Source organism: Mus musculus, chromosome 2, assembly GCF_000001635.26.
Source record: "Mus musculus strain C57BL/6J chromosome 2, GRCm38.p6 C57BL/6J".
Classification (NCBI taxonomy): Eukaryota; Metazoa; Chordata; class Mammalia; order Rodentia; family Muridae; genus Mus; species Mus musculus.
Window position 1 is genome coordinate 4,807,275 of NC_000068.7, and position 27,647 is coordinate 4,834,921.

The 27,647-nt window shown below is 45.6% G+C and overlaps 1 long non-coding RNA gene and 1 pseudogene across 1 annotated transcript; one reads left to right on the forward strand and one right to left on the reverse strand.

Moving 5' to 3' along the window:
- The first annotated feature begins 17,972 nt into the window (after nucleotides 1-17,972).
- On the forward strand, nucleotides 17,973-22,227 carry Gm36389. Its single transcript, XR_001783221.1, has 3 exons — nucleotides 17,973-18,678; nucleotides 21,892-22,082; nucleotides 22,173-22,227. It is a non-coding gene; the product is annotated as a predicted gene, 36389 (long non-coding RNA).
- Nucleotides 25,826-27,444, reverse strand: Gm13176 (predicted gene 13176; annotated as a pseudogene).

The following is a 27,647-nucleotide window of genomic DNA, read 5'->3' on the forward strand; positions in this document are numbered from 1 at the left end:
GCTGTTCTGTCACCCTGTTAGATATCCACGGGTGTATCCTCGAAGCTGGCTTGTTAGATATCCACGGGTGTATCCTCGAAGCTGGCTTGTTAGATATCCACGGGTGTATCCTCGAAGCTGGCTTGTTAGATATCCACGGGTGTATCCTCGAAGCTGGCTTGTTAGATATCCACGGGTGTATCCTCGAAGCTGGCTTGTTAGATATCCACGGGTGTATCCTCGAAGCTGGCTTGCATGCTTGTGCACTGAAGCCTTAGAGAAGAGGAAAAGGTTAGCAGAGAGATTGTTTCTTTGTGAAAATTTCTCTCTAGGCTTGAGTGTTCACTTGTGTTTACGTCTCCTGGGCTGGAACTCGGTTAAAAGACTAAACTGGGCAGCTTGGACACAAAGGCCTGAACTGGGTGGCTCTGTGCTTAGAAAAACTGGTTTAAGTACTACAAGAAGGAGAAGAGTAGATGCCATTATTCGTGCCACAGTGCCATTTGAATTGGTGAAAAGAGGATAGTGCTTAGGGTAACTGAAGAAGTCACTGGTTAAAAATGAGGCTAAACATATATAAAGATCAACTCAAAATAAGACTTTAACTATAAAACTCTTTGAAGATATATAGATATATATCTCCATGCTTTAGGGTCAAGTAACAGTTGCTTATTGATGATACTAAAATCACAGATGACAAAAGAAAAATAAGTTGGATGTCCATCATAGGAACAAAAAGATTCTGTGTTCTGGAATATATCAAGGACCTGGAAGAAAACTCACAGAATGGGGTGGGGAGGGGGCTTGGTGGATAAAAGCACTTGCTCTACAGGTGTGAGGGCTGACGTTCCTCCAAAGCCACCTGAAAACCAGGCGTGTGTGGTGGCCACCAGTAACCTCAGCCATTGGGAGGTTCCCACTGTAGAGTTCTGGGGTAAGCTGGTTGGTGAAAGGAACCTAACTGGCAAACTTTAGGTTCTTTATAGTCTTTCCTGCTGCACTACATAACATGAAGCACAACTGAAGCAGGCATTTGATGTCAGTTTATCACCTCCTCATATATGGATACAGGCACACATGAGAACTCACAACACACATGTGAACATGCATAAAAACATATATATCACACATATGCAGACATGAGTGCACACAACACACATGTGAACACACATAAACACACATGTACATCACACACATGAAGATATAAAAGAAAAAACCTCACAGGATGGAGAAAATCTTTGCAAATCATGTCATAGAAAAGCCTTGTATTCTGAGTATGTAAAGCACTTTTACAACTCAGAAGTAAAAAGGCAAATATCTAATTTAAAGTGGGCAAGGTATTTGAACGGTTTTCTCCAGGAAAATGCACAGAGGGCAAGAAGGCTAATAAGTGTGCAAAAAGACACTCAGCGTCATAGGTCATCAGAGAAATGAAAGTCAAAATCACAATGAGATCCGTCTTCAAAATGATTGGGCTGTTTATAATCAACCAAAAAAAAAAAAAATTAACAAGCATTAACAAGAATGGGGAAATTGGAGCTCTCCTTAGACACTGCTGTTGAGTATGTAAAGTGGTTCAGGCTTTGGGGAATCATTTTGAAGTTTCTCAAAAACCTGATAGTAACCTGTGGGGCATTGGACTATGCAAAGACAGCCTGGTATCCAGTTGAGCTGAGGTCTGAACCCCGGGACTGGTGGTGATAATTCACCTACATGGGACGGAAGGAGTTCTCTCATGCTCCTAGAACCCTGGCTCCTGTTGAAGTTACCGTCCCCTCAGCGCCCACAAGAGAAGCACGGTTAGTAGTCACATAGGCAATGTCCTAAGCTTCTGGCCTTCAGGTTAGACTCTTCCTCAGTTACCTAGCAACAGTAAAGATAACAGCATACCATAAAAAGGGCTGCTTGGCCCCACCTTGCTCTCTTACTCCCCTTACTCTCCTTTCTCCTCTCCTCTCACTCTTACTCTCTCTCCCTCTTAATCTCTAGCCTTTCTTCTCTCTCTCCCTTTCTCCTTTGTCTCCTCTTGGCCATGGCCGGTCTCTCTCTCTCTCTTTCTAACTTCTCTCCTTTTCCCCTGCCTTCCTATAATAAAGCTCTAAAACCATAGACTGTCTCTGTTCATCAAGGCCAGCTGTGCTTACTCTCACCTGTGTGGGAACCTCTCTCCCATAACCCCGGGGCTACAGGGTGTCGCCCTGGGGCTCCCAGTCGGGGGCTGCCCCTTGCCTACCCCCCATTGAGTGGGGTCAGTGGCTTAGATGCGCACCAGGGGCCGAGTGGAAAGTGTCTGGTAGCCCGCCCACGTCCACCTGCCCAGAGCATAGGAGGAACTCTGGCTGATGCATGCTATCCTCCCTTCCCCCTTCTTCCCCTGCACCCCTTTTAGTTCCCACAGTAACCATATAATCCAACACATTGCATAGGTATTGATGCAAGAGAATGTAAATATATGACCACACAAAGCCCTGTACTCAGATGTTTGCGGCAGCAATATTCACTGTACTTGCTGGCTAATTTTACGTCAACTTAACACAGCTAGATCAATCAGACTGAAGGCAATTTTCTTAATTAGCGACTAATGGGAGAGGGCCCAGTCAATTATGGATGGTGACATCCCCTGGCTGGTGGTCCTGGGTTCTATGAGAAAGCAATGAGGAGCAAGCCAGTAAGCAGCACTCCTCCATAGCCTCTGCATTAGCTCCTGCCTCCAGGTTCCTGCCCTACTTGAGTTCCTGTCCTGATTTCCTGTGATGATGAACAGGAATGTTGAAGCATAATCTGAACAAACCCTCACCAAGTTTCTTTGGTCATGATCATCACAGAATAGAAACCCTAACTAAGGGGCTGGAGAGATGGTTCAATGGTTAAGAGCACTGACTGCTCGTCCAGAGGTCCTGAATTCAATTCCCCAGCAACCACATGGTGTCTCATAACCATCTGTAATGGGATTCAATGCCCTCTTTTAGTGTGTGTATAAAGACAGCTGTAGTGTACTCATATAAATAAAATAAATAAATCTTTAAAAAGAGAAAAAAAAACCCTAAGACATTCATGAAACCTGAGAACTGGAAATAATGCAAGTGCCTGTTTGTTGATGAACATGAACCCAAGTGTATATCCCTTCCTTTGAATATTAATTTTATGATGGAAGGCAATGAAGTGTTGATACATGCTAAAACAGATGAAAACCTTGAAGAAACGGTGTTACATTTAAACAACATGCTGTATAAGAGCTATTATCATCTAAAGCCACCAGGACAGACAAGTCCAGAGAGTCTCACAGTATCTGTGGTTGCCTAGAGCTGTAAGAAGCAACTCTGGAGGTGGCTGCTGACAGGCATGGGGTTTTGTTTTGGAATGATGAAAATGTCTAAGATTAAATTATTTTAAATTCACTGGAAATATCTTCTAAGACACTAAGTTGAAACTGTAAACTTGTAAGTCTCATGATATGTTAACTCTATCTTGATAAGGCTGTTGAAAATAGAATCACAATAAAGCTAGGCCTTCCTCCCACTGTGGCTGTTTATCCTCAATGTTTCAAGAATTTAAGTAAAATAAAACTATAAAATAAATTTAAAATATTAAATGTATTTCCATATGCTAAGGGGAGATGGAATTTGAAAACATGACATAATAGAAATTACTAAGGAAAAATTAATTCATTTTATTCAGTATGAGTTTTAAATTCATGTATCAAAAACTTTATTAAATTAAATAGTGACAAAATGAGAAAAAAAAATTACAAGATAAATTTGCAATTCATAATCAATGGATAAACAACAACAAAATGTTACAATTAGCCAGACAACTGATATACACCTGTAATCCCAGTACATGGGAAGTTGAGGCAGGAGGGTAACTTTTGATACCAATATGAGCAACATAATAAAAACCACATATCAAAAATAAAAATCTTAAGTGGTAAAATCAGGGCTAGAGAGATGGGTCAGTAGTTAATGGCACTTGCTGCTCTCGCAGAGAACCCAGATTCAGTACCAGGCACCCACATGGCAGCTCATAACTATCTATTACTCCAGTTCCAAGAGACCTGGTGTTCTCTTCTCTCTTCCATCTGCCCCAGACATGCACAAGGTACACATAAGCACATGCAAGCAAACAGCAACAACAACAAAGAATAAACATTTTAATGATAAAATTAACTCATCTTAAAGATTTATTTTATTTTCAACTGTGTGTATGTGTGTCTCAATATAGGGATATAGACGTGTAAGTACAGATATCTGTGGATGTGTGTGCACAGGCTTGTTGGCTAAAGAAGAACAATGGATGTCTTCCTCTATTGCTCTCTATCTTATATTTTGAGACAGGATCCCTTACTGAATGCAAAGCTTGCAGTTCCACATGGGCTCCCAGGATCCATCTGTCTCCACAGCACAGTGCAGGTACAGTCTTACATTGACACCTCCAGCTTTTACATGGCTCCTAAAGGTTTGAACTTCAGTCCTCTTGCTTTTGTGGCAAACATCTGATCCATTGGATCATTGTCCTGGTCCCCATAGATTTTATATCTTTAAAGGAATGTGTGTGTACTTCTCTAAAATGAAAAGAAGAAGAATGGAAGGTTGATTGATGCACAGAACTGGGGAGCAGTGATGCTTGGCTCTTGGATACTGCCCCAAAATACCTTGAAACTCTTGCAGTCCAGGCTTCTTGGGTATCAGATATGCTCCAGTGAAAACTTTGTCTTCCAGGTCCAGTAGCTCCAATAATGTACATTAAAGCTATTCTCGAGGCTCTGAAGTTAAGGTTTTACCTTAAAGGAAAAGTAGGCAGTTTCCTCCTCCTCCTCCTCCTCCTCCTCCTCCTCCTCCTCCTCCTCCTCCTCCTCCTCCTCCTCTTCCTCCTCCTCCTCCCAGTTAGGCTCCACTAAAGAGGAGATCAGGCAGTAAAACTAGAAACTGGCAGCACAAGCGTTGAGTTTAAAGGACTCCAGTCATGTGAACTAACACAAGTCCTCTCATCTGTGAAATGGGGGTAGCATAGCATCTGTTCCCTCAGGAGGCTTTGAGAATCAGCCGAAAGAAGAGATCCTCTGTGGCTTGGGAGGAAACTGGAGACCAGGCTTTATGAAAAATGTAGCAGCTGCAAAGCGAAAAGAAAGCCACAGGAACTCTGAAGGCATCTGACACATCAGTCAAAGACAGTGTCACAGAGGCCTTTGGGATTCGGAGAACAGTGAAAGGACAATAGAACATGAGGTGGATGGTTGTCACACAGGACACCAGGGACCTTCTGAGCTCCTGCCCATGAGTACTTCTCTCCTGGCTTCTTATCTACACAATTCTGCACTGACCTAATGAGTGTCGAATGTCAGGATTTGGAAAAACATACTTGGAAATGTCTTATATAGCCTACTTGTCAACTTGACACAGCCTAGGTTCATCAGAGAAGAAGCCCTGTTGAGGAATTGACCTTTGAGCTAGTCTGTTGGGGGTTGTCTTGGTTATTAATTGGTTTGGTGGGCAGTCCACTGTGGATAACAGCATCTCTAGCAGGTTGTACTGGACTGCATGAAAAAGCTAGCTAAGTCTAAGCTAGCAAAGAAGCCACTAGCAATCAGCATCTTCCATGAGTCCTGCTGTGTATTTCTGTGGCTGTGAGTTCTCGCCAGAGATAATGCCCCATGAAATAACAAACTGTCCTGCCTTCATGTTCCTGCCTTGAGTTTCTGCCCTAACTCCCCTCAAAGGTGGATGGTGAACTGGAAACACAAGATGAAGTAAATTCTTTCCTGCCCATATTGATTTTTATCAGAATGTTCTTCTACAGTCACACAGAAAGTAAACAATAGTGACTCTCATGTCCAACATGTGGTATCAACTCTGCATGCCCTGGCTGATATGTTATGACACATGTAATCCACCCAACAGTCAACGCATTATGTCCCGGAAGTTGTGTTATGACACACATAACCTACCCAGAAGCCTGTGAATGCTCTGTTCCTATAGTTTAAGTCAGCTGATTCTCAAAGCCACCCGGGGATACAGATGCTGTGCTACCCCCATTTCACAGATGAGAGGACTTGTGTCAATCCACATAACTGGGGTCCTTTAAACTCAACACTTGTGCTGCCAGTATCTAGTTTTACTGCCTGTTTTGCTCTTTAGTAGAGCCTAACTGGTAAGGTGAAGGAGGGGGAGGGAGGGGGAGGAGGAGGAGGAAGAGGAACCTCACTCAGTGGGGGTCTTCTTGTATGATTCTTTCTCATGGAGCTTATTTCACGTCACAGCATTAAGCCAGGCACAGGTGCAAGTATTGATCGTATGAACCAGGTGTTGTTCTAAGTATGTTACAGATGGCGACTTCATCTCTAATATGAGCCTGGTGTGACTCTTCCTGCCATCTTCATTTTACAGATAGGAGACTGGATTAAAAAAGGCTTGAGTAATTTTTTTCAAAGCCATGGAGCTAATGATGAGCTGAACCAGAAGCTAAAACCCATATAGAGACTTTGAATAGATGTTATGGGGCCGACACTGTCTTATAAGTTTGTAATAGATGTAGAGGGACAAAAGACTTCTGTGATCTCCTAAGCCTTCAAGATCTGCAGTGGAGCACTTCATGGGTCAGCTGAGCAGCAGAGCCTCCTGAACCGTGACTCTCTAAGAAGGGGAGGTTGGATGCAGTACTTTATAAACACATTCACCACAGACTTCCATTTTCCAGCACTAGTGTTCCAGGAAATGTTGCTGTTAGAAAATTCCCATCCGTTGCCTTGTTCCCATCATGAGCCAGTGTAGCCTGCAGAGAATAGCAGCTGGGGTCTCACCGCAGAAATTCTGAAGTTCAGTAACTCTGGTGAGTCCAGGAGGTGATCAGTAGAGGAGTGAATGGCTCCCCTTCATAAGACTAACACCTCTGAGGCCAATGTAATGGGAAGGAAATGGGGAGAAGGAAAGCCAAGGGATAAAGGATGAGATTGAATAGATATGGAAGCCTGAGGGAGAGTAAGTCACTGACTGGATAGTGAAGGGAAAGAGAGAGATGAGAGAGATATGTATATACCACAGAGGGTCCAAGGCTTGAGGGGAGATGGTGGCAAGATGAGGTTAGGGAATGAGAGGACATGGAGGCACCTGGGAGGAAATAAAGGAAGAGATATGGAGGTGCTGAGTTAGATACGCAGCCACAGGGGCATAGATAGACAGAGATGACTATGAAAGTCTTTGGAGTAGAATCTAGGTAGATGTGATAACACTTTGAAAGGTATAGGGGGTTGGTCTACAACTGATATGGATTCAAATGCTAAATACTGGCCCCCAAGATCTGATTGCCCCCAACAAGGAGATTCTTGGGGACAAGAGATCCTAATGTAAACCAAGTGATGCTATATAACCTTGCTGCCTAAGTTAAATAGTCAGTAAAACGCTAAAGCCTATGATCGGGCAGTAGATAGAAGTGGATGGATTTTCAGTTGCCTGGCTGGGAGTTGCTGGTAGAGAATGGGGGTCGGGCGGGAACCAAGGGAAGAGGAGGCTGATGGACCATAAGCATGTGGCCAGGAGAAACAGCAAATAACAAGGGACATATGGCTGGGATATAAGTCAGAATATCTCCAAACTTGCCCAATCTAAGCTTATGGCTTATAAATAAAATACCTGGATTATGTGTCTTTTATACCTAGAATTCCATTTACGGAAGGACAGAGAGAGAGAGAGAGAGAGAGAGAGAGAGAGAGAGAGAGAGAGAGAGGGAGGAAGAGGAAGAAGAGGAGGTGAAAGAGGAGGAGGAGGAGGGACCACTAAGAAACAGAGCAGTGATGGGAAGGGACCCCTCACTTTCATTGTTAATATAAAGCATGCCTGGAGTGGGTCCTATCTGGAATGATCTCTGAGATGCTTTCATCTTCAGTATTTCATGAGGTTAATAGAAAAAAAAAAAAAAAGGATTTGAGGGTGTGGTGCTGGGGATGTACCCAGGGCTTCATGCGTGCTAGACAAGTGCTCTACCACTGAGTTAGCCAAAGTAAATGGTATTTCCTCATCTCGTAGCTAAGGGCATTAAGGAGACAAAGCACATGTGCTGGGTTTGGTTTGGTTTTGAGTGCCTGCCCAATGACTGATTTCTTGGTTTACTCTTCAAGCTTACTCAAGGAACACAGCATCCCACCTCCCACCAGAGCTGTGGAATATCCCCTTTCCCTGGTATCTCAAAGAAGGCAGGGCCAGCAGAGATTCTGGGCAGCCTTTATACAGGGCCTGGCTTTCCTGTGGTTCCTTCTGAGCAGCCCGCTTTCCAACTGATTCTCTTGTTGTGAGCTATGTTCCATCGTCCTCAGTATTGTTCTTTTCTATCTCAGGTCACCAGAGTAGATCTCTAAGATTCCTAGAAACCCCAACTTGAATCAGACAGCCTCAATGTGGACATAAACATTGTCAGCATGAAAAGGCCAGCACATCTCCCAGTGCTGGGATGTGGCACTGTAAATTATAATGACTTGGTGCTCGTGATGCAATGGCAGAAGAGCCAAGAGGGAAGGAAGCGACAGGAGGAACTGGACTCAGGGCTAGTATATACAGAGGAGGTCAAGACAGAAACAGGGCTGTGGGGATCACCTCCATTTAAATTACAGGTGGTGGAGCTGGGGAGATTGCTTAGTTGGTAAAGTGCCTACCTTAGAATCATGGGGACCTGAGTTCAGATCTCCAACCCCTCTCCCCAAAATCCAGATGTGCTACCTCACATCTATGGGGGAGAAAAGCATATTCTGGGAGCTCATTGGCCAGCCAGCCACCAGCCTACAAAAACAATGGGCTTCAGGTTCAGTGTGAAGGTATGACTCAAGAAATAGAGTGGTGAGCAATTGATGAAGTGACCTGAAGTCAACCTGGGGCCTCCACATGCATGTATACACAACACATGTACACATGTACACACAGTCACAGGTTCTCATGAAATAGCATGTAACTTAGCACAGGTTATAACAACCATCCCTACTTTTCTCTCTGGAACCCAGTCAAATCCTTGCGAAAAGAAAAACACCACATAAACTTAGATCAGAAACAATGGTAACTCAATCTCCGGGAGCAACAACTAAAACCCAGTCTTGTAAGCCTTATTAAATCTGACTCCTCTGGTGGTGAATCCTGGCAGATCTGCCATGATACCAGGAAATTTTAGCAGCTACATCTTCTCCTTCTGCTATCCCTGTTCCAACCTCACCCTCTCCTCCTCCGTCCAACCCAGAAGTCCCGCCTACTCGCCCAGTGATTGGCTCCTTTATTCATTCGGGGATTGGTTCACAAGAAGTCACCTGGGTATGTAACTCACTCCTTGTCTGCAACCCCTCCCAGATAAAGGAAATTAGCATCAAAATACAAACTGCACCAGGCCCATCCACAACACCCCAGATTCTGCAGGTTAGCAAATGGCCGGCTTGTCCATTTGCTGGGCATTGGACATGTGGCACTCTCATCTATGGAGAGAACAAAATTAGGAACCTCTTCTTCCTCCTCCTCATCCAACTCCTCCTCCTCATCCAACTCCTCCTCCTCCTTTCTCCTCCTCCTCCTCCTCCTCCTCCTCCTCCTCCTCCTCCTCCTCCTCCTCCTCCTCCTCCTCCTCTCTCTCCCCCTCCATCCAAGATCACTTATACCTAAATATCACAGCACATAGGGTCAGAAAGGCTGAGCGGCCTCATTGTTCTGAAACAACCACTGTCTTTGTCTTTTTACCACAGATGGGACGGTTTGAACAGTGTCTATTTCTTACAGTCTTAGAGTCTTAGAGTTCTAACTCCATGATCAGACAGCAACAGTGTGATTGCGGGAGGGAGCATTGTCCTTCTTTTCCAGGCGGCCATTTCCTAGTCCTAGCCTTGCACAGGAGTGACCAAAACAAAACAAACAAAAACAAAAAAACAAACAAAAAAACTAGTAAGTTCTACCTACCCTTTTTTAAAAAACACTTTTTATTGATTCTTTGCACTTCATACAATGCACCCCAGTCCCACTCATCTCCCCATCCCTTCGTCTGCCCTTGCAACCTTTCCCCAAAAGAAAATAAAAGACAAAAATAAAGAATAAACAAAACAAAGCATTAAAAAAAAAAAAGTCTCATCGTGGATCGTGGAAGCTGTAGTGTGTCACAGTGTGTCCCGCAGTTTTCCCTTTTGTGCACACATCTTTACTTGTAAATGCTCACTGCAGTGAGTTATTGGTCTGGTTCGCGTTACTGGCCTGGTTCTGCTCCACCATCAACACGGAATCCTCACGGGGCTCCTCTTGGATAGATACTCTGTTGTTGCCCTGTGTCCTGCAGATCCCACAGTGTTGGTCTTTCACGTGCTCCAACAGTTCACAGATGGAGTAGATGCTGGGGTGGGCCAACTCAAAGCCCTCCAGCGAGAGAGTTAGCCAGCCAGCTCTCCTGAACCCGGCACCACCAGGGCCAGCTCTCCAAGCACTGCACCCACCCCATCCCCACCCCCACCCCACACACCCTCCCCGACCCCGGCTAGCTCACTCAGTGCTGCAGCCGGCAATGGGGAAAGGTCAGTTCTGCTCTCTCACGTTCACGTTCACATTCACGTTCACAGAGGCAGTTCACCAGCATCCATACCTCTGGAGCCAGCTCTACTGTGTTGCCCAGCAGAGATGCAGGGCCCACTCTCCAAAAGCTGCAGCCAGCCAGCAGGGGGTAGATCTCCCGTTCTCACGACCCCAGGGCCAGCTTTCCTGACTGCCTCAGGTGGCGGGAGGGTAAACCTAGCTGGCCTCTTTACAGGAAACTGGTGGGGGGCCAGCTCTCTCGGGCTCATACCCTCTGGGCTGGTTCACTGGAGCCCCACCCACCAGGGCCAGCTCTACTGTACTGCAGCGCTTGATCTCCCAAGTGGTTTCTTGAAAAGGACACTAATCCCATCAAAGGGGTCACCTTCTGAAACCCTCCTAGCAGCCTCACCTCCTATTATCTTCTGGTGTTAATATTCAAGTATCAACCGAGCTAGCGAAGGGGACAGGCACAAGGATGCAGTCCACAGCATCACCATCCTCACGAATTCCTTCCTCTCTGGAAATGGACAATGGTCCAACCTCCACTTTCTCAGCTACCCTGTGTCAGCAGTGGGAGATAAAATAATCATTGTGATGATGAATGTTATTGTTCAATTTGGAAAGTATTGGTCACTGGTAATTTGTTTCAGGTGGATTGCGCTGCTGGTCTTGGAATTCTTACAACATGGAGTCTTACGGGGAAGGCAGAAAAGCGAAAACCTCTGCAAGGCTGCGGATCCATCCCTACCTCTCCCTCCAGTCTGCCCTGCTTGGAGCAGGCAGAGAGCTCAGGATCAGGAGGTCTGAGCTTTTTTTCTTCTGCAAATTGAATTTACAGATAAAACGTAAACACCCAAAGATCCTCTTGAAACAATGTTGGTATCGAAGCTGACACTTGATGGACTCAGCTCTGGGAGGGCTCATCCACAGAGCTCCTTGTATACATATTCCCCATCTAAAATTCATAAAGACCCTAAGTCTGGGACCCATGTCAGATATGAAGGAAATAAGGATCAGAGGATAGCTTGACACGTGTTATAGAACTGCCCCAAGGCTGAAATGCATATTACTATTATTATTATTATTATTATTATTATTATTATTATTATTATTATGGGAGGTTGGGTGGGTGTGATTCAGGGGTGCATTACACAGTGTGTGTGTGTGTGTATGTGTGTGTGTGTGTGTGTGTGTGTGTGTGTGTGTGTGTAGATCAGAGGAGAACCTTGGGAAGGTTTGAACTTGTGTTACCAGCTTTATACTACAATTGCCTTTACCCACTGAGCCAACTGGTCAACCCAAAGCTCAAACTCTTAACCATCCACTCCAACATAGAAAGCCCAGGCCCTGGTTTCTGTCACACACCTGGAGAGCAGTTTCTGTGAAGCTCACCAATGCCCTCAGCATAGTTCCCCACTGACTGAGACGAGTGGAAATCTTAAGATGGTTTTTCACAAATGAGACAGGTGCAATTTATCATGTTGTAATGCTAACAAATTCCGTGCATGCAAAACTCATAGTGTGTGTGTTAATAAATTAACTCAGCAGCATAAAACTTGATTCCGTGCTTTTTAAAAAATGAACATACCTGTTTCTTTGAGTTGTGATATTTATTTTCTCTCCTGGATTTTTTTTTATTGGCTCACATTTGCCAGTGGTAACCAATTCTGATTCTGATTATCCTGAGAAAGGCCAATCAAATAAATCTGAAGTCAGATGTGCTTCAATTTTGTTTAGAGACAAAGGGTCCCCACCCCCTCCCCAATCGTCCCTGTTTCCCAGAGAAAGCATGAAGCGCATTATTTTTATTTTTTATTCTTGCTGTCCTAGTCTGCTCTATTGCCATGAACAGGATGTCATTTGAGCTTTAGAACACACCTGCTTCTGTGATTTCAAAGGACAGCCAACACACTTCTGCTGGGAGCCGGTCAATTCCAGTTCCTGTGAAGGAGCTGCCGGAGAATGAGAATCTAATGTGGGACGAGTGTATGAGTGAGGTCTGAACCAAGCATATGGCGCTCAGAATCAACAGAGTACTTCCTTAGCCCTATATCCACACAGCGCCACAGCGCCTCTTGATGCAGGAGTGACAGCCAGGTTTCTTGATTTGAAACATTGTTCCATTGTTGTTGCAGTCTGTCTGTCCTAAAGACTAATTTGTTTGGCTTTCTGAGGCATCCTGGCTACAGCCGGCACTCAAGGCTGAGAACACTCAGGGAGATACATAGATGTTATTTTTAATCATCTGTGTGTTGTAAGAAAGCTTTCACCTGGAAAGTTTGTAGGCGTGCCTTAAATTCCAGTCATTGTACTTGGAAAGCCAACCCCAGCTCTAGGGTGAACTCTTGCTTGTATTGCGGGGTTGGGGCTAGAGGGGGACTGGAGAGAGAGGTTATGATGTATGTACACGAGCACGTTTATGATGTGTTTGTGTGTGCAGGTGAAACTGCGCCACGGTGAGCACACAGATGTCAGAAAACAACCTTCATGGTTTTAAAAGCAGTCTCTTTTTGTTTTTATGTTAATGACTACAGGCTGTCCACTCTCCTGTCTCTGCCTCTATTTTCTGTAATGCTGTTGGTATGACAGAGTGTTCCACCACTCCAAGGACTGAATTCTGAGTCATCAAGTGTGCACAGCAAGTTTACTGAGCCACATCTCCAGCCTGGACTTTCCCATGTTTGAGATCAGGGGAATCCAAAAATAGCCCAGCATCACTTCTTATGTATTGTTGAAGAAACAGAAACCAGACGACTTGTTCCCTCCCCAGGCCCCAAGGATGCATATGCTTACATCCTCGTACACGCAGTGTTTCAGAACATGATAATGATTGGGATTAGGGTCCTTAAGATGTAATTAAATGAGGTTATTGGGGCTAACTAACCCTCATCAAATTCTAATTTCAAAGATATGTCCAGATGAGAAGATTTTAAAATACATAATTTCTAATTTTTTTGAGAATTTCATTTATTTTGGCAATAGCCTTCCCCTCTCCCCTCCTGCTCCCCCTGAACCCACCCAACATGTCCCCCTACCAACTTCATGTCCCTCTTATATTTTTTATGACCCACTGAGTACAACCTGTGCTGTCCATTTGTACATGAGCATAGGGAATTGCTGGAGCATGGGCAACCTTCCAGAGGCCCCACCCCAAGGGAAAAACACCTTCATTCACAGCAGCCATCCTTTGTCAATAGTGCCTCAGCTAGGGATTGGGCCCTGTGGCCACGCCCCACCAGAGCTAGAGTTCTCATTGGCTTGATCTTGTTGCAGGGCTTGTGCGGGCAATCACAACAGTTCTGGAGTGCCATGGCCGTATGACATCCAGAAGCAGCCAGTATTTCACAGCGCTACTCCTCACGCTCTGCCTCCTGCATCCTCCCTGCTTCCTCTTCCCTGAGCTTTGAGGGTGGGAGTAGGGACTTGATACAGATATCCCGTTTCGAAGTGAGTGCCTGCTGTCACTTATTCTCGGCACTTACATCAGTTATGAGGCTGGGCATTTCCCACTTCCCACTGTAAAAAGACGCGTCTGTTAACAACGGGAAGAGTAGAGTAAATATATGAGTGCAGACATAGATATTTAGAAAGCAGTTTGACCACGTGACCATTTAGCAAAGCAGTGATAGTAGGTCCCTCCTCAGGCCTCTCACCTTTACAGTGATGGGTTTGACCAGGTTTCTAGTACTAGTATGAATTCCTTCCTGTGCAGCAGGCCTTAAATCCACTCAGAAAGTAGTTGGTTACCCCTATAACACCCATGCCATTATTATGCCAACAGGAATATCTTGTTTGGTGGATCAATACTGTAGAAGGCTCCAGTGCTAGGTAAGACCCCTTCTTGCCAAGAGCCCACAGGAAACTGGCCAAGATATGGTATTCTGTTGTTAGCACTGTGAGCTGATTGCTGACACACCTCTGCTTCTAAACCATAGACTAGGCTAGGGCAGCGCCTCCTCAGCCGATGAGGCCTCTACTGGCACCCATTTCTTCCCTCATATCTTTGTCAAATTGGCCTGAGTTTCTGATAGGACGAAGCCAATTCTTAGAACACAGGCTGCCTACACATGGTGCCTTGCCCACACATATCCCAGAGCAGAGCAGAACAGAGCTCCTTTCGAGAACCAACGGGGTCCCCATGCCAGGGCCTTGTTTTTACTCACGCCAACCACACCAACAGGTTTTTACACCAGGAAGAAGGAAGATGGAGGGGCTAGGGGGTTATAGTCCTTCCCTCTAACACCCTGTGCTCACCAAGATTCCTTTGAGAAACATTTCTACTCTGTCCTTAGCAACCTCAACAAGATTAGCAATAGCGCCAGGAGAGGCGGGGTGGGGCGTGGGGGGCATCAGGATTAACAGATATTGGGAGCCAGTTGGCGGAGAAAGCCTGGGCTTCAGACACCAAGTGCCTGCTCGAGAAAAGCCCACACTTAACAAACAAGAGGTACAGGCTCCCTTTCTTCTCACCCTTTCCGATAACTGAGATTACAAGGTGCTCCTAGGGATGCTTGCATGGATGGGATTACAGTCTGATAAAATAAAACTCGGAGCCACTAGGCTCGCACAAGGGAGTTAAGTGGGCTTTTGGGTGAGATTCGTAGAAAACCGCTGGTGTACAGCTGTGGAGAGTGAACGGCGCTAAGTAAAGGTTCATTGTGTTGGGATCCTTGATTGCCAGATGGTGAGAAACTGACTCTCTTTCCTCGTCCTCGTCATTTCCGATGTCTTTCTATTCTGCCTCACAATGCTTGCGCTCCGTCACATTCCTACGTTGAAAATCCAAAAAGGTAATGTTGTTAGGGGGCGGGGCCTCTGGAAGGGGTCTGGGTCTTAAGAGTGGAGCCCCTCAGGAGTGGGCTTGGTGTCCAATAAAACATGACCTTCCACCAAGGGAGGGCACACCTGAAAGGTATCATCAGTGAACCCTTACCAGAAACTAAGTCTGCTTTGATAGTAACTCCCAGCTGTGAACAATAAGTGCCTTTTATTTTTAAGGCAGTTTGTGGCATTCTTTATAGCACAGGGAACTACTGAGAAGTGGGAGCTGCCAGCTCTGATTTAGAGGGCTTGGAGAATTTTCCCTCGAGGAGCAGAGAGTCAGCCTTGAAGCAAGGTCTCCTTGGGCCCTAAGGTCAGGAAGGAGGAAGTGCCATTCAAGGAGAGGTAGCCACGGGAGGTAAGGAGCTGGGATGCAGACAGATGAGATGGCCTTCTGGAGGGACAAGGACAAGCACTGGCTTTTTAGGCAAACGACAGGCTCAAGTGGTGATTGTCTCTTCTCTTCTGGAACTCACCCTAAAATTCCCTCTATTGCGTATCTTTTGGCTGCTTTACCATCAACAGGATGTCCTGAAGAAGAAGGAAAAGAGGGTGGCATTCTTTTGGCCCATTTCCTTTTTTTTTTTTTTTAAAACTCTGTAATTATTAGTTTATTAGTATCATCCAGGACTCATGTTCAGTATTCCTCCTCAAACTACATTAACAACGCAATGTAAAGAACCCAAGTCAAAATTATATAACAGCACTCCATCACAAAAGCGCGTGAAATTACAAGAACACTATTTTGAAACACTGACACTTTAAGAGAACGATAATCTCAAAAAAAAAAAATCCACAAAATTGCCAAATTGTTCCCTAAACTAAGCAGATTAAACCTGATTAATGAATGAGTTTGGGTTTTATAAAGAAAAAGCAAATGGATTGGACAAATGGTATTAATATGCAAACTTTATCCTCTTGTATCTGATTCATAAAGGGACAAACCACAGTATAGGAAAATATACCCTTCATTTTAAGTGTGACATAATTTTAAAAGCTGGCTCAAGTAATTAAAAATACCTTTAAACAGTCAAGTTTCCTGAGCAATCCACATTTAGATAGAAGGGCAAAGGCGTTATAGCCAGCGTTCTTGTGATAGCCTTCGCTGGGACTAAGGTCAACAAATAGTACAGCAGTCTTGTATTTTAAGCTCACACTTTTGGGGATACATTCTCAGGTCTTCTTTAGTAGGGGAAACTGCAAAATATAACTGCCATTACACAGTAATGCTATTGGCCCATTTCCTAAGTTAGAGCATAGCACTGGGGTGTCGGTCAGGGAGATGCTCAGCAGCCCGAGGAGTTCTCTTCAGAGACCTCTGCTCAGGGGAAGATGCGATTCACTGCAAAAGAATTCCAGGATGAGTAACAGTTGGGGCTTATTAAGAAGAGTATTTTGCTGGTCCTCAAAGGCATGAGAGCAGGAAAGCTGCCCCGTTCTTCACCTAGGCAATATGGGAGAACTGGGCCAGCAGAGGACATGAGAGCAGGTGAGCTGGTCCCGCCCCTGCCGGGCATGTGGCAGTGTGAGCACAAGAAGAGATCTCACATACACAGCCCTCGCTGCCTGTGGCAAGTGGGAAAGCTGGTCCCGCTTCTCACCGACTGCAGCACTCAGGAGAGAGGCCCCACATCTCACCTGGGCACAGAGAAGTAGAGCTGGCCCTGGTGGTGTGGACACTGGAGAGCTGGCCCCGCCCCTAGCCGAAGCAGTGCTGAAGAGCTGGCCCTGGTGGCTCAGGCACAGCCTGGTGGCAGGCTGGAGAATATAGCTGCCTCCCCCCAGATTCAGGGCTTTAAGTTGGCCCACCCCAACATCTACACCGTTATGAACTGCAAGACCTCCATAACACAGGGCAACAACGGGATATCTGAGAGGAGTTCCGGTGAGGATCCAGAATCGTTAGTGAAGCAGAAGCCAGAGGCCGCGAATCAGACCAAACGACTCAATGCAAAGAACACTTGCAAGCAAAGCTGTTTGGACAGAAGGGTGCACTGTGGACAGACACACCGCAACTTCCATGGCAAGACAGTTTTTCCTTTTTTCTTATTCTTTTTATGTTATTTTTTTTCCCTCTTTTTGTTGCTTTTATTTTTTGTTTTCTTTTGTGGGGAGGTTGCAAAGGCAGAGGACAGGGACAGAAGGACAGGGAGATAGAGTAGAATTGGCATGCATGATGTGACATTCACACCGGGCATGGTGGCACACGCCTTTAATCCCAGCACTTGGGAAGCAGAGGCAGGCAGATTTCTGAGTTCGAGGCCAGCCTGGTCTACAGAGTGAGTTCCAGGACAGTCAGGGCTACACAGAGAAACCCTGGCTCGAAAAAATAAAATAAAATAAAATAATAATAATAATAAATGATGTGACGTTCACAAAGAACCAATAACAAGGATTTTTTAAGAAGTATTTTATTGTTTTGTGGGTTTTCGCATATAGATGTTAGAGTGGGCATTAATAGGAAAGTGCTCGGGGAAAGAATAATACACAGCTGAAGGTGGACATGAACTTCTCAAAGGAGAGTGCTGCTTTGCTGTCTTAGGGGTAACCAAGTACACAGGTTTTGATGGCCCTCAAGTTACATCTCAAAGACTTATTAAGAAATTTCTTTCCTTTTTTCTCTGCCCCCCCCCCCACTTTTTTCAGTAAATGAGATTGTTGAGTAGCTACAGGGGTGCCTCTGACTTATATCAGAATCAAATGAGATAAATCTGGGGTCACACGGTTTATATAACTGAGTTAAGAAACATATTCTACTGTAGATGGGGTTTCTGGTGAGATGCCCACTAAATCACAGGTTAGTGCTGGGAAGAAAGATCGGCCACATCCGAAGGTCATAGACACTCGGGTCTTAAGCACAATTAATTGCTATGTTAACATTCCCATTCAAGATCTCTCTATAAAAGGGATATTATCTCTAGAGGAGCAACCTCCACATCAAATATTAGTTGTGAGGATTTCTTGACTCTGAGCCTGGCAAGAGGCTTCAGCCAGACACTAGGTGAAGAGTGTCTTCCCCTTCCCACACCTCCTTGCAGTTCTGTGTTTCTACACTGAGTCACAGGACAGTGTAGACAGTCTGCTATTCACAGGGCAGGGATGCCAGGGTGGAAAGTAGCTGTCTGAAGAAGTTATGGGTCAAAGAGTCCCAGATCTTTGTGGAGTGACTGGGACAGGGGGATAGCTGCCACTTAAATAGCAAGGTCAGTGTTTCGTCAAGAGGTCCCTTCTACAGAGCCCCGGCCTCATCCTTCACCTATGTCTCTCTGAACAATTGGGAACTAAATGGCTGCTGCTGCAGGGCTTTGATGTTTCTGACTCTCCCAAGACACCGGGACACTTCTCTAAACCATCGCAAGTAAGTCTTGGGGTTGGGGACATTGCTCAGTGAGAAAAGTGCTTGCCTTGCAAGCATGGGGACCTAAATTTGATGTCTAGAACCCTCACACATAAAAGGCCTGGCACAGTAGAATGAGCTTGCAGTACCAGTGTTGGGGAGGTAGGAAGGAGGAGAGCCCTAGGCATCCTGGCCAGCTGGTTCCAGGACAGCTAGAGATCCAGTCTGAAAAATCAAGGTAGGTGGTACCTGAGAAATAAGAACCAAGGTTGTCCTCTGGCCTCCACATACAAGTGCACTAGCACACACGTGCACATACATGCACACACACACACAAAAAAAGTCATGTGTAATCACGGTCTTCTTAAAATTTGTATTCAAGGTATATTTACTTGATGTAAATTTACATTTTAACTGTGCAGAAATGATAATACTTATTTTCAACAGGAGAGAAATTATTGTTATTCTTATAACAGATCTTAGTCCCAAGCCCCTGCTGAAGTACTGAGACTCTTGTGTTCCACAGCAAAGAATTGGACCAGGGACACAGCATTAGAAATAGGAGTAGAGATAGTTTATTAAGGAAAAAAAAAAAACATCACTCTTGATAATGGGAATGGTCTAGAGAGCTGAGAGAAAAGACCCCAAAGTGTTAGGTTATGAGTCACATGACCCTTAGGAACCCATCACACAATGACATTCCAGAAGCTTCCAAAATCACACACATATATACATATACATACACATACACATACATATACAGTCACTACTAGGGCACTAGATCACAATCCTCCTTTGAGAAGCACACACACACACACATGCACGCACGCACATGCACGCTCGGTCTCAGGTGTGCCTTATTCTATCTCTGAGCTCATTTCTTTCTATTCTTAATAAACTACCTCTGCTTCATACTTGTTCATTCTGAAATTCTTCGCAGGTGAAATCGGGAATCTAACTCTAAGCCATGCATGATGACACATGCCTTTAATCCTAGCACCGGAGGAGGGGGGTGGGGGTGGGGAGCAAAGGCAGGCACATCCTGAGTTCAAAGCCAGCCTGGTCTACATAGTGAGGTCTAAGTCAGCCAGAGTGACAGAGATTGAGGGAATGTCTCAGGCTGCTGGTGGCAATGTGGAACTGTCTCTATCCCCATAACTAACTGTCCTGACCATTCAATCTGGGATCTAAGTGCACCTCTGGCTTCCCATCAGCACTGTAATCATGAAGTAGCAGGTGACTGGGTGACAGAGTGTGCTTTATGCCTCCTGTAAGGCTTAAAACCCCAAGAGTGAGTACAGCTCTATCCTTAACAGAGGCCATGAAGCTATTTACCCTAAAAAGAAATAGCACTTGTGCAGTGGACAGTTGTTGATAAAGAGCCTCACACCCCATCAAAGCGCACAGGGCAAGTGTCTGCAGAGGCTCAGCCTTTAATGGAACCCCTCTATTGCACCTCCTCTCCCCAAGGCTCAGGGGATGTGGGATATCATGGAAGAGAGGACAAAGACTGTAAGAGCCAGAGGTCAGGGAGTATCTGAAGAGAAGTGTTTTCCAGGCATGGCTAGGCATGGCCACTTTGACTGTCCCAAGACCCGTGCAGAATCAAGCCAGTCAACATGATGGGGTGAGACACACAAGCTCCCACCCCTAGCTGAGGAGCTGTTCACAGTCTTGCTAGGGGGGAGTGTCAGGTTTCCTCAGGGGTCCCTGATTGGTTGGTTGGTTCTGCATTTCACGTCTGGGCTGCTGGGGTGTCAGTCAGGACATGGCTCAGAGGTGCTCGGCCATGGTCCAGTCTCCTGGTTGGGGTGCTGACACACTGCTCAACAAAATGCACCATAAGATAGGGGCTTCAGCCCGTGTTCCTGGGACAGAGGCTGTGGTTCTCAAACTCCTGGGCACCCAGGCACTGCTGGGAACCCCTAAAGAGTTGAGATGGGGAGGGGGGACTTCAGTGAGCCTGGGGAGGAATCCAGCTTAGCTCGGGGTGAGTGCCAAGTGTGAGGAGAGGCCTTCCGTGGGAAACTTAGGCTCAGCTTCTTATGACAAAGGCTTCTCCCCGACAACAGTCCTTGAGGAAGGAGACAGTCCTTGCTTGTCTAAGGTGTTTATTCATGGTGGAAAAGAATGCATACAACTTATTCAGGATGGACCAGAGATTAAATACCTTTTGCAGGAAGGAGTGCCGGGAAGGGAAGCTTATTGGCTAAAGCTAAACCTCCAGGGCCCATCTACATCCTCAGTAGCATAGAGAACTCTGGGCTCTATGCTATATGACTAATTGTCATGGTCACGTGCTCCAGGACAGGAATCCGGTTTGGAGCAGATTCTAACACCTACCATTCTCAAATATGAGAATTGCTGGGGTTCCTTAATCTGCTCGACCTTACTATGTTTTCTGTCTGGTTGCAGGGTTACACTTGTCCCACAGTAGGCTGACTATGCTCCAGTGCACGTATATATGGGCAGCACTCATTGGACAGAGTGATTTACTTTAAATAGAGAGAGAATATATACAACTGAAGGGGTATGTGGGAAGGGGGTCTGAGAGAAGATAGAGAGGAGAAGTGGGCATAAATATGATTGGAATACATTCTCTACATAGATTAAAATAACCAAAGAATAAATTTAAAATATTATATGTAAAAGAGAGTGGGGGAGACGTGAGGGTGTGGAAGGGAGAGCTACATACCACAGTCCAGGGTCAGCACAGAGTCTGTAAGAAATAGGTTCAGTTTAGTCTATGCAATACCAAAGTCCTCTCGTCTATCTGGATTTTATCTTCTTCCTGGCTACCTGCCCACCCCTCTTTGCAACACCTGCCCTTGTCTTGCCCTGTTATTGTCTGTACATCAAGAGGCCCCAAGAACAGAAACCTAGAGCCCAGTATGTAGCTCTTCTGTGGTGCCCGGTATAGGAAGAGGGTCCAACCTGGAGACGGACTTCTCCCAGGAAGCACAGAGGCCTCCTTGCCACCTAGAGAGCACATTAGAGGCAAGGACGTGCAGACCTGTAGTAGATCTATCAGCTAGGAAGCTGCGTGGACATTGGTTTTATTTGGGTTGGATTGGGTTGACTGGCCTATTACCTTAGTGTGGAGTCACTCCTAATGATGCTTAGCGCGTTATATTGAGCAGCTCCACCCCATGCAAAGCAAAGATCCTGCACCAAACTACCAGTAAGACCTCCTGGACAAACAGCCATGTTTCCTTCTGTATTCTCTTCCAACAGTCACCTCGACGTTGACCCAAAAGACACAGCCCAGTGATTCTGGACTTCCTGATCTGCTTTCAGGCTGCTGAAGGCCAGGACACTCAGAACCATGTGACCAGACTTTTATGTGCTCAAGACTGTTAATCTCCTTAATTGAAATTGATTGGCCTCCTGGGACCCAGCTCTGCCCTGGCCCTGAGCTTCAGCAGGTGAGCAACATTGACTTATTTCTTTTCAAGACCAATTGACCCAACATGGCATCCAGTCTCTCCTTGAATATCAACCCTTTTCCCAACTAGGAGCCAAACCCGAAAAGGCACACAGTTACAAAACAGCTTGGGAGCAACAAAAGCACCTGATAAAGTAAGGAGAGAATATTCTTGTCTCATTGTGGCTTAGCATGGTACAAAAGACAAGCCAAAATACCATTACCAAGAAAAGATGCAATCAAACACGCCGGGGGTGGGGGCGGGGGCAGAGCAATGGCGGGGGCAGGGAGAGAGTGTGCCTTCCAAAGCTTTCCAGATAAACAGGCTGGCCCAAGCATATCTAAGAACCAGGTGGGAAAAAAAGGGGGGGGTTAAAAAGGGAAGAAAAGTGAAAGCTCCGCTCAAGTTAAAAGAAAACCAAACATAAGAGAATTGTTTGAGCGGACAGATTGGTATTCACCCACAATGCCACTGGAGTGGCTGCCTGGGGAATACAAACTGGTTTGGCAGGTTTATATCCTATCTTCTGGCAAATTCTTGCTTGCCAGACTTATCCTATATCCTGGAAAGCCCCCCTTGAAAAGCTTTCCTGTGTCAGGCTGCTGGGTCATTGTAACCAGTGGGAACTGGGCTTGAAATGGCTGCACTGGGGAGTAGTCAGGTTGCCTTTCAGCTTCCAAGCCCCAGACTGTATTCCTGCTAGCTGCACATTGTGGTACCAGGACACAAGAAATACATACATACAGGCGCGCGCACACACACACACACACACACACACACACCATCTTTGAGGTGAGTTACCACAGCACTGACAAGTGAATAATCACTGATAGCAAACCCATCCTGATGGCTAAAGATCAAGTCTAGAAATCCAGATTTTCATTTACTTGTGTGTGTGTGTGTGTTTTGTGTGTAGCCTCGCATGCACATGATCATGCATTTGTATGTAGGTCACAGGACAATTTGAAGGAGTCAATTCCCTTTCTTTTTCCACCTTGTTAGTCAGGGGATTGAACGCAGGCCACTGAGCTTGGCAGCAGGCATGCGTACTGAGCCATCTCACCAGCCAACTTTTTAATAGTAGAGAGAACCAGCTTGTTTGCTGCTGGAAAGCTCAATTTTCAAAGCAATTCAAGGAGAAAGTAGTTATTAGTTTCCATGTTCTACCTATAGAGAAAGCAAAACACTTCTCCTTTCATGTATTCAGCCATTAGGACCTATGACTTAAACTGACTAACTCATGGAAGAGCGCATGATGTTAAGATATTTAGTGAGAAGCAGAGATGGGGAAAAGGTAGAGACAGGCGGATCCCTGGTGTTCACTGGCCAGCCAGCCCAGCCTAAGCTGAAAGCCTTTGATGCCAGTGTGAGACCCTATCTCAAAGAAACACAGGAGCTGACTCCTGCAGAAGAACACCCAAGGTTGACCTCTGACTTCCATGTGAGTGCACGTACATACACACACATACACACACACACATACACACACACACATACACACACACACACACACACACACACACAGGAAATGTGCAGAGAAGTGAGACTTGAGGACTGCAGAGAGAGCTTTGCCATAAAGAGTGCTTGCTGCTCCTGCAGAGGCCAGTTTGGTTCTCAGCTCCCTGAGGGAAAGCTCACAACTGCCTACAACTCCAGATCCAGAGGTCTTATGCCCGCTTCTGCCCCAACAGGCACCCGCATACTTGTGTGTGTACACAGACAGGCACACAAGCACACACATACAGAGAGACAGAGACAGACAGAGACAGAGAGACAAAGACAGACATAGAGACGGAGAGAGGCACACACACACACACACAAATAAATCGAATTAAAAGAAGTCAGGGGCTAGCAAGATGGCTCAGCAGGTAAGAGCACTGACTAATCTTCCTAAGGTCCTGAGTTCAAATCCCAGCAATCACATGGAGGCTCACAACCACCTGTAATGAGATCTGATGCCCTCTTCTGGTGTGTCTGAAGTCAGCTACAGTGTACTTATGTATAATAATAAATAAATTTTGGAGCCGGAACAAGCAGGGGCTGAAGCAAGCGGAGTTGGCCAGAGCAAGCAGGGTGGACTGGAGCAAGCAGAGGTCCTAAAAATTCAATCCCCCAACAAACACATGAAGGCTCACAACTATTTGTGCAGCTACAGTATATTCACATACATAAAATAAACAAATCTTTTTTTAAAAAAAAGAAGTCAGGCTTCTGCTTGCAGGAAGCAATAAATTGAAGTAAGTGACTGAACAAAAGGGTGTGGTTTGGCTGCTAGACATTGCAGTTGTGGGAAGACAACTAGGAAACTGTGGCAGTTGCAAATTGCTGATTAACACGTGGTGTGTTATCTTGGTGTCAGGACCAGAATCTGCCCCAGGTGCCTTCTGATCAAACCCAGATTAAGGCCTGAGTGCTGGAGTTTTAGTGCGTTCCTGACAGGATGGAAGTGCTGGGTCTAGTGGATGCTGCCCCAGGGAAATGTATGAGTTAAGTCCTGCCCTCCCGCCTCACACTACAGGTAACCGTCAGTCTCAGAGGAACAAACCTGCTTTGGGAGACTAATGTGTGATGTTGCAGCTCAGACCAGAGCTCAGACCTCGTCCTTGAAGTTTTGAAATGACCTGCTTTTTCATATGTGGATGAGAACAAAGCAAAGCGAGCAATCTTTCTGGCCCCATCTGTACCAAAGTGCATGGGGTAGATGGTAATAGAGATTAAGCTTGCATCTTTACATGCGTTAGGAAAGCGCTCTACCACCAGGCTTCAGCCCAGGTCAAAAACTTCAGATACCATGAACATGTTCTTAGAATGTTGCATGCTATGTAGGTGCATTTTTCATCTTCAGTTGCTATAATGAAATAGTTAAAGCTGGGCACTTACAGAGATAAGTTTATCTAACTCACAGTTTTGGAATCTAAAGGTCCAAGATCACCCAGCCCCATCTGCTTAGCTCTGGTGAGAGCCCTCTGGTTACATCACAACGTGGCATCACAATGGGAGCTCATATAAGAGGAGGGAATCAAGTGGTAGGCAGGATGCCAAAGAGATTTCAAAACCCTGCTTGTTCGTTTTAGAACAATTCACTCTGGCAAGAACCTGTCCCAGAAACCAATATTTATCCCTTCCAAGAGCAATATGGCCCTGTGATGCCCTGCTCCCAGGCCTTCATCTCTGAAGTGGATCAGTGTACCGGTCACCTATGTCTCGACTACCCCCCTCTGGCAGCAAGTCAGTAGTCACTTCTCTGTGTTCTGGAAAGAAAACACCTCGAGCTGCCCAGCTTAGGGCCAACAAGGAGAACTTGGACCTCCATGGCAGCATCCTGAGCGCAAGAACTTTCAAAGGCTTCCAGATCTGATGTTACTTCTCGAATCCTCAATTCAACCAACATCCAGTCCTGAGAATCCTTGTTCAGTTAGGCAGCTGTGGCTTCCTGTGCCTGGACTGGACTGACAGATACGTAGACAAGGAGTGACGTATACATTTCCATCAGTTTAGATGTTTGAAACTACCTTGGGCAGGTTCTGTTAACTGCACCCAACTCAGACATGAGTAGGACAGAAGGAAGCTGTCCCGGGCGGACTGAGGCCACAAAGACTTGCCTTTGATTCAAGAGAGACCTTAAAGGCTAGTTATGATAGTTAGGTACAAGTTTTAACATCTGGTAGCTAATTTTTTTCTCTACCCCATAATTCTACTTTGACTGCTCTTCTAGAGGTCCTGAGTTCAAATCCCAGCAACCACAAAGACAGGCCGCATGCTACTGTTGGGTGTAGCACTAGACATGGTGGTAGTGTTCATCTTACATACTTTGCCAGACTTCTTGGGAGTCTGTCCTGGTCTTTTGCTAGGTGTCCGGGGAGCACTGCCATACATCATCTCTACTTCTGTCTGTCTCTTGTTCTTTAGTTGCCTCTCCTGTTTAGCTCGTTCTTTCTCTAACCAATGTAATTCCCACTGTTCTGTAACATACTCCATGAATTTCTGCCCATTCACCACAAATGCTGTTGAGTGCTCCTGTTCCCACTGTTCAATCCGTGCTTTCAGCTCCTCGTCCAGCTTAGGGAGTGTTTTCTGGAGCTTTTCGCGTTCCTTTTCTTCTTTTAAAAGATTCCCCCCTTTTTTTTGTAAACCGACCTGGGTCTGAAGCTTTTCTCTCAAACTCTAGGAAAAGTTTCCAGCTCTCTTCCCACTTCTGGACGCCTTGGAACAGCTCCTGTGAACGTCATAGTAGTTTCTTAACCAGACAATCTCAGCATCATGAAGATGGAGCAGGTTTTCTGTGTAGTCCTCAGAAGAGTAAGGGGCAAAAGCCTGCCCCTGTTCCTGGCTATAAAAACACTGGTCCCAGGACTGAGCCGGCTCCACTCGAATTTTCTCAATCACTTGCTTTATGTTTTGTATTTTCAGATCTTCTAACCAATCCACTTCTAATTTCAGTGCATTCCTGATTTTGGTTTTTGACCCAGTCATAATTGCCTCCACAGGCTCTTTCTCTTCTTCAGGTATTTGTAACCTATCCCAGAGCTCTCGGATTTGAGTGTGGAGCCCCTCACATTCTGCTTCATTTTGTGATTTTTTTTTTTCATTTCCAGCTGCTTTCGCAACTTCTGTAATGTTGCGATGTTCTCCAGTGATAAACAAAAAGCACTCTCATCTTCACACACTACATCTCCTTCAGTGCTTGTATCCAGAGAGTGTGCTAATTCTTCCATACACAATATGATTCGTTTCTTAATGTTGACAAATTCTTCACGCCTCGATTCCTTTGTCTCCCTCAGAGTTGCCACACGCTGTCGGAATGGCTTGACCTCTCTAAGGTGGGGACAGAGGTGCTGTCCACATCACAGGGCGGCATACAGAGGATGTCACGGAGTTCTTGCTCCTGTTCCTGAAGTTCCTGCTTTCTCTCCTTTTTCTGTTTTCTCATCAATTCTACTCGAGTGCGCAAATCTTTTTCTAGTTGCAAGATGGTTGTATCTTTTTCTTCCTGAGACGGCTTCACTTGTAGCTCACTGCACAGGGTACTGAGCTCCTTCTGACAGATGGATACGCTTTTGAGAAGCCTTTCCCGCGGGCGCTCCTCTTCAGCAATCATTCTATCCAGATCCTTTGTATGCTTCTTTACAACCTCGGTTCTTTGTAGTCTCTGCTCCTCTGGAATCCCAATTAGTTCCCATATTTCCCAGAGGTGAGTTAGAGCTTTCTGGAGGCATGAGATAGACTCGTCTGCTAGCATCTCACTCAGTAATGGGTCCTGCACCTTCTCCTCATAGTGGACGCTCCAAGCCTTCCAGAATCCAGACCCTCCACTTGCCACGCGCCGGACGGAGAACAGTAACCAGCCGCTGCAGACTTCACCTTCAAAGATAAAGATTTTATTACAATCTTATTTCCCCTCAGGGACGAATCTGCATTTTACTGTCCTAATATTTACTTGTTATTATAGTGAAGCTCGGGGTAAGCCATCAGGGGCTGAGTTGTTCTAGACAAGTGTTTCGCCTAACTGGAGTTTATACATTTAGGTATTAAAATGCTATTTGCTTTAAATGCTTTGGAAAATAT